The sequence below is a fragment of the Orbicella faveolata genome, unplaced genomic scaffold, assembly GCF_042242905.1.
Source record: "Orbicella faveolata isolate gen_17 unplaced genomic scaffold, um_ofav_v1 contig_25, whole genome shotgun sequence".
Taxonomy (NCBI): domain Eukaryota; kingdom Metazoa; phylum Cnidaria; class Anthozoa; order Scleractinia; family Merulinidae; genus Orbicella; species Orbicella faveolata.
This window is the reverse complement of record NW_028301553.1, coordinates 10933602-10939708: the sequence shown is the minus strand read 5'-3', so window position 1 is coordinate 10939708 and position 6107 is coordinate 10933602. Positions and strand designations below refer to the sequence as shown.

The 6107-nt window shown below is 41.5% G+C and overlaps 1 pseudogene; it reads right to left on the bottom strand.

Moving 5' to 3' along the window:
• Positions 1-3759: 3759 nt before the first annotated feature.
• Positions 3760-5046, bottom strand: LOC149108934 (trace amine-associated receptor 5-like; annotated as a pseudogene).
• Between the last annotated feature and the right edge of the window lie 1061 nt (positions 5047-6107).

The following is a 6107-nucleotide window of genomic DNA, read 5'->3' as shown; positions in this document are numbered from 1 at the left end:
ATTTTCTAAGGTGTGGAGCTCCGCTTCCGCGCCTTCGGTTGTAATGTAGAATTTATTGTTGCTTATGATTCAAATCTAAAATCTTTTATCGCATTTCTCTCCAGCCAGAAAACCCTCTGGATCCCTAAAAAGGACATATTTTGCTAAGGGCTTCGCTGAGCGTTCGGGAACTAAAAGTGCAGAAGACGTCGCTGAGACAGCGACGCTTTGGGGTTTTCCCCTTCCAATCACACCAAAAACCTGACATAATATAGCGCACAGCTTTCTTTGCACAGAAGTAAAACGTTTTTTGACGCTTTAGATTACCCTAAGAGAATCAGAAATAATAGCCTAAAGCCAAGCAAACCTGAAGTTTCCCGTCCAGGGACAGAGCAATATTATACAATCCCTTCAAGGAAGCTTTGCCAAAAACACCACCCCGAGAAAACAAAAAGAACTTTAATAAACCTTCCAATAAGTTTAATAACATATATGTATTGTGCAGTCTAGGCACGAACAGGCCCAACTGAGTACACCAACGTTCATTTAAATCTGCGCATTTCCAAATAAAGTGCCCTTCCTTTCTACGGTGAAAGCATTTGCCCTGTTTGCGAGGGTGGCGCCTCCCGCCATCAAAAATCCTGAGAGCTCGAAGAAAACGTCCCTAATGAAGCGGAGTTCGCGCGCGAGAACTTCCCGGACTAAGTATAAGGGCCTTAAAACGACGCCGGAATAAAACTGGATTTTAAGAGCTTATGGATTTGGGCAGCAAACTGTTCCTCTATTTTGAGTACTTGAGTACACTCCTTCTTGTTCTTTTTTTTATAAGAATATATTTTATAAGAATAGCGAAAGAAATAAGAAAAATAAGAATATTCAGTCTTGGCCGCAAAAACAATATTCTTATATAAAAAAAAGAGCACTGTTAAATAATAACATTTGCTCGTCTCGCTTCTCTAACTACGCTTTAGGAGCCTGCTTTTCTTGCTTGAGGATGCCTCAAATCTCTTGCACTCCGGATATTGATGGTTGGTGTCCCGGGATACATCCTCCAATTGCTCTATGGCAGCGAGTAGGGCATATGGGACAAGCAAAGAACCGACAAGACTCGCCAGCAGTTGACGGATCATATCGAGAACTGAGTAAGCTGTATTCTTTGTGACAACTGATTGCAAAGTCTCAATCTTCTTTCGCAAGGCTACAAAATCCTGAAAAATAAAGAAGATTGAAACGAAAGCCATAAATTAAACTTACAATCAAGTAGTGTCTGAAAAAGCTCAAAACAAACAACAACGGCAAAACAAATGATCAATGATCATAAACTGCTCGGTAAGACGACTCATTACGGGAGCTAAACTCCACACCGGATCTCTTGAAATAAATCTAGAGAAGCACCTTGCAAACTAACAGGAGCAGGAAACTTGCCAAAGACGAAACCACAATAACAATAAATGCAAAGGTAACAATATATCGAAAATACTTACGGAAACAAAAAAGGTAGACGGGATAAGTTATAACTTAAGCTACCAACAGCTGGATTCACGCGTTCAACATCCCTACGAAGGCCGAAACACACATATAGAAAAGAAAACGCAATACGGCGGGAGAACCCGCCGGCATGATTATACGGTCCGTATAACGACAAATTTATCGAGAGGGTCAAACTGGTTCTCACAACTTAAAGATCCGGCGAGAGAGATACAAAATAGTAAAATACAAATTGCGCAAGTTAAATTACAGGACAGAATGGCTTAGTAATCGAGTGAGACTAACTCACAAAAAGACGAAAGCAACTCACAGCGAGACAAAACCCGTAATCTACGAAAGCAGTATGACTCAAAAAAAAAAAAAAAAAAAAAAAGAGTAGGCACGAACGGCCTCCTCAGAACTATATCTTTCCTATGGCCAATTTACACGGTACAACTTTATCGCATGCGACAAACTTACGGCAGGTCTCTAGCTAAGTACGACATGAATTGTTTCGTGTAAATCAAACTTACAACTCGCTTACGACTGTTGTGCACGTCAAAAAAGTGTATTAGGATTTTAAAACATGTTTTAATACGCTGCGAGAATTGTAGCCGAACTGGCGATAGAAAATGACTTCTTTGGGACAAATTTCTACTGAGTAGGGGACGAAGTAGGTGAAGTTTTCTTGAGTCAAAATGGCGGACGAAATTATTATTTTACGATTCACATGAAGTCGTCTCGAGAAGTATGGATTAAAGCGAAAAACATCCTTTAAAAAGTTTCTTTTTTTAAAGCGCAGGACAGCTTAAATATTTGTTTACCGTTTTTTTAGAACTTTCGCTTCGAAAATCCCGGTGCAAACATTAGAATATTAATTTTGTAAGTGAAAATGACGTGTGCATGTAAATGTTCCAAAGTCATGTTTTAGGCCTGTCCTTTACCATGTAAATCGACCCTAAGAAAGATTGCGCTGCTGAGTGACAAGATATGTTACTTTCTATTATTATATGGCTAGTGTGTGTAGCTGATATAACGAGCGCCATCATTGGCTAGGTGTAAGGCATTAACATCCCGTAATGCCCATTGACCGATTAGAGGCCTACAAGGCCATAGCAAAAAGCCATAAAATAGATAACTTATTAACCTCAACTTGCTAATCTCCCAGTTGTCGTTAAGACCTTACATTGCTTACAGCGTCCCTATCTTTTAACGCAGGCGATGGCAAAATCGAACGAACCGAGCGTGAGTGCGAAAGCAAGATGGAGTGCATGGGGACACTGAAGCGAGCAAAGGGAGCCCAACGAAGAATAGAGACTATAGACATATTTGGATCGGAAAAAAAGTAGACTTATTATGCTCCTCCCCCTGTTAACACCTTCTTGCTGACAGCTTCGCCCCTTGACCAATTACTTAAATCGGAACAATAAAATTTGAGCGGTAAATTGCTTGTCTAATTGATTGCAAACAGCAACATGTGCGCGTGTTCGGTATTGAGGATGTCGTCGCAGACGACGACTTCTTGAACTCCAAGAATACTTGTCAAAAGATGGAAAAAGCCGATATCAAGCAGTCCTTTTCCATTTTGGCAGGATATTCGCTTGTTCCTTTGCTAATCGTTTGAGAAAATTTTCGGAAGACGTCTTCATATATCCAGGGGAAATTTATTTGTCGAGCCTAAACCCGAAGGTGTTACGTGGAGAAATTGGCGGACAATGAGCGTGACACAATTGAGCAGCGGAGAATATTTGTTCTTTAACATGTTTTGGAATTTTGCATCCATCATCCGCTGCACCGAAAACAAGCATGTATTTCGCTTCTCCTGTCGGCAACTACTTATAGCGTCAACAATACTTGCCACTTTCAAGTTTGTTAATGGAAAGTAGCCAAAAACGTTTGTGTAAACTTGAGAAATCGCTTGTTCGTGTGAAAGGTCTTTGGCATTTTTACCGAGAGCCCAAATGTCAATATTCTTCTGTAATAGACGTATATATGCCATAGTATTAAAGTGCCACTAACCCCAAAAATTGATTTTCACTAATATATTCCTGTTCTCCCCTGGGAAAAAAAAACATTGTACCATTCGCCCATGGAAATAAAGGTCCGGAAAATTCACACCGAAATTTGTGGTCGAATGGAAAGCGCCCCCTGTCTCAAGTCGAGTATGCTTCATATAGGGCGGTCATATTGGATGTCACCGTTTGAGGCCTACAAACAATTTCATGATACTTGGCGATTGGCAATTTTTTTTTACGGAGATTAGTTGGAATCACATGATTTCCATCTTGATATATTTATTTGAGCGTTTCTCCGTTACTGTCAGGATTGTCTTAACTCACCTCACACGCGCGCCACTTTCGCCATGGATCATTGCCCCTTGTTTCCGTGATGTATGTATAGGCTGCTGTGGATCTAAGCTATCTTAAGAGCTGCTGCATGCATCAAGCGTGGGAGCAGACAATGACCTTTTCAACATAGCCACACTGAGTTTGTCATGAATAGAATCAAAAGCATCAGTTACATTGCAAGATACTGATCTTGTCAAGCGTTGGGTATGTTTTCCTACTATGTGCAGCTCTGACGACTTAAATGTGTCCTTTTGCCTGATAAATTGAGCGGCACCAACTGCTGACTGTATTGCGTGAGATTTTTTTATCCCTAACAGCTCGCGAAAAGCATTCCTAAAACGGCGGTCTCTATAACAGTAAAGCAGTGGATTAAATGAAGAGTTCAACTGCGTAGCCAGTTGTGTAAACCGGATAGCAGCATTTGTGCGAAGGAGTGACACTACATTTCCTAATATAGCAAAAACAAATATTGGGATAAACGAGGATATTATCGCAGCGGTTAGCAAGCCAGTTGTCTTGGCAACTTTAGACTCCAGTTTTGCTTTCATTAGAACGTCGATTTGATAGGTTTCGTTTAGTTTACAATTGCTTATTCCAAGGTAAACCTTTCGATAAAAGAAGGCAACAAGAAATAAACAAACAGTTTCTACAGCAGCCCACCCGGTTAAAACGTTTCGCAATAGTGTAGGATCCCCAGAGACAGCTGCCATAGCAAAGTATGCAGCCGCTGGGAAGAACGCACAGAGCCAGGTACCTATCGCAATCTTTTTCAGGCGGCCTTTGTGATGATACGCTTGTAGTCCTTCCATTTTTGTACCGCCACGTACCTCTCCCAAGAGATGATAGTCAAGTGATGCAAAGTAGCTGTGAAGAGTAATGGGGTGAAGAAGATATTCGCTCCATATAACATACAGGAATGCTCAAACGAAACTTGACTTAATGTGAAGAAATCAATAGTGGCGGTTGCCGGCATAACTATAATCCCAACTAGAAGATCTGTAACAGCTAGGCTTGACAGCATCACGTTTGAGGGTTTTTGTAGCTCTCTTCTTTGCTTGATCGCTAGGATTATGAATGCGTTTAAAACAATGGTCGGGAATGAAGCCATGACTGTCGTGAGACCTGTAATCAAGTGAACAGCTGAGCCTCTGACTTCCCATGATACTTGCGGTGCGTACCGGCAATAAAACGCTGAGCTGGATGAAACGATGCTTGTTTCGTTGTTGTTCATATCCATGGTGAAATTTCATAAAGAGAAGAATGTCTCTAGTTTGAATGCAGGAGCCGCTAAATAACCAACCACCCTTGTCAATCACACGTGGTCTTCCGCATTAGCTCTTACGACTGTCTGCAATGGTATCAATGAGTCCAGTTAATTCTGTGATATTTAAACAGGAATAAATATCTCTAAAATAAACTTATATTTCTTGACTCCTCTTCAATCCCACTAGCCTGTCTTTCCCACTGGAAAACAAACCAAATTTCAAAGGGACTGATGACCAATTTTCGATGAAGGGACCCAAGAGAAAAGTAAACACAAGTACTACACATGCTGCATTTTGTAATACCGATTTTCTTGGGAACCGAATAGAAAATAGTCAATATGTCTGATGAGTATAGGATATTTAATTGCAATTGAAAGCAGCGTAAAGTTTTGTTTCGCGTAGCGTGGACTGTTTGCCTAAAGCTTTTGATCGTTCAGTTTCTTTTAATAAAGGTATAGTAAGCGTTGGTTCACGCCTAGTACCTCCCAGGCCCTCGGGGTCAATTGATTTCGGTGACGTATCCCAGACGAACAGCCCGGAGTCATTCTCGTCCCGAGGCCGCACCCCTTTTGGTCAGCACCAAGAATCGCGACCTCTGGCCGGGTCCGATTTTCTGAACATGCGCAGAGAATTCGTTTCGTACTCTCAGCCAGTCAGATTTGTCAAACTTGACTCTGAGCATGCGTAGAGTGACGGGAAGTCCGTGAATCGCGGACTTCCGGTGTTGAACCTTCCCAGAGGTTGCGATTTTGGTGCTAACCAAAAGGAAAGCGGCCTCTGGGGACGAAAATGGGCCCGGAGTAGGCTAGAAAATAACAGAATGCGCATGTGTTTAGATCAGCAGTAAAATGCTTGTTGTTGATGTTGATTATGCTGAGGGATTTCAATTCATGCTCTTTCGTAAATATTTACGTACAGTAGAAAACCGAAGGGGCTCATTTACTCGATTGACTTTGCTACCCGGACACCTTCAATCACTCTCACCAAACAACCCAGTCGGAGAAGATGCTGATTGCTGCAACTCCTAGGAAACTGTATCTTCACTCTT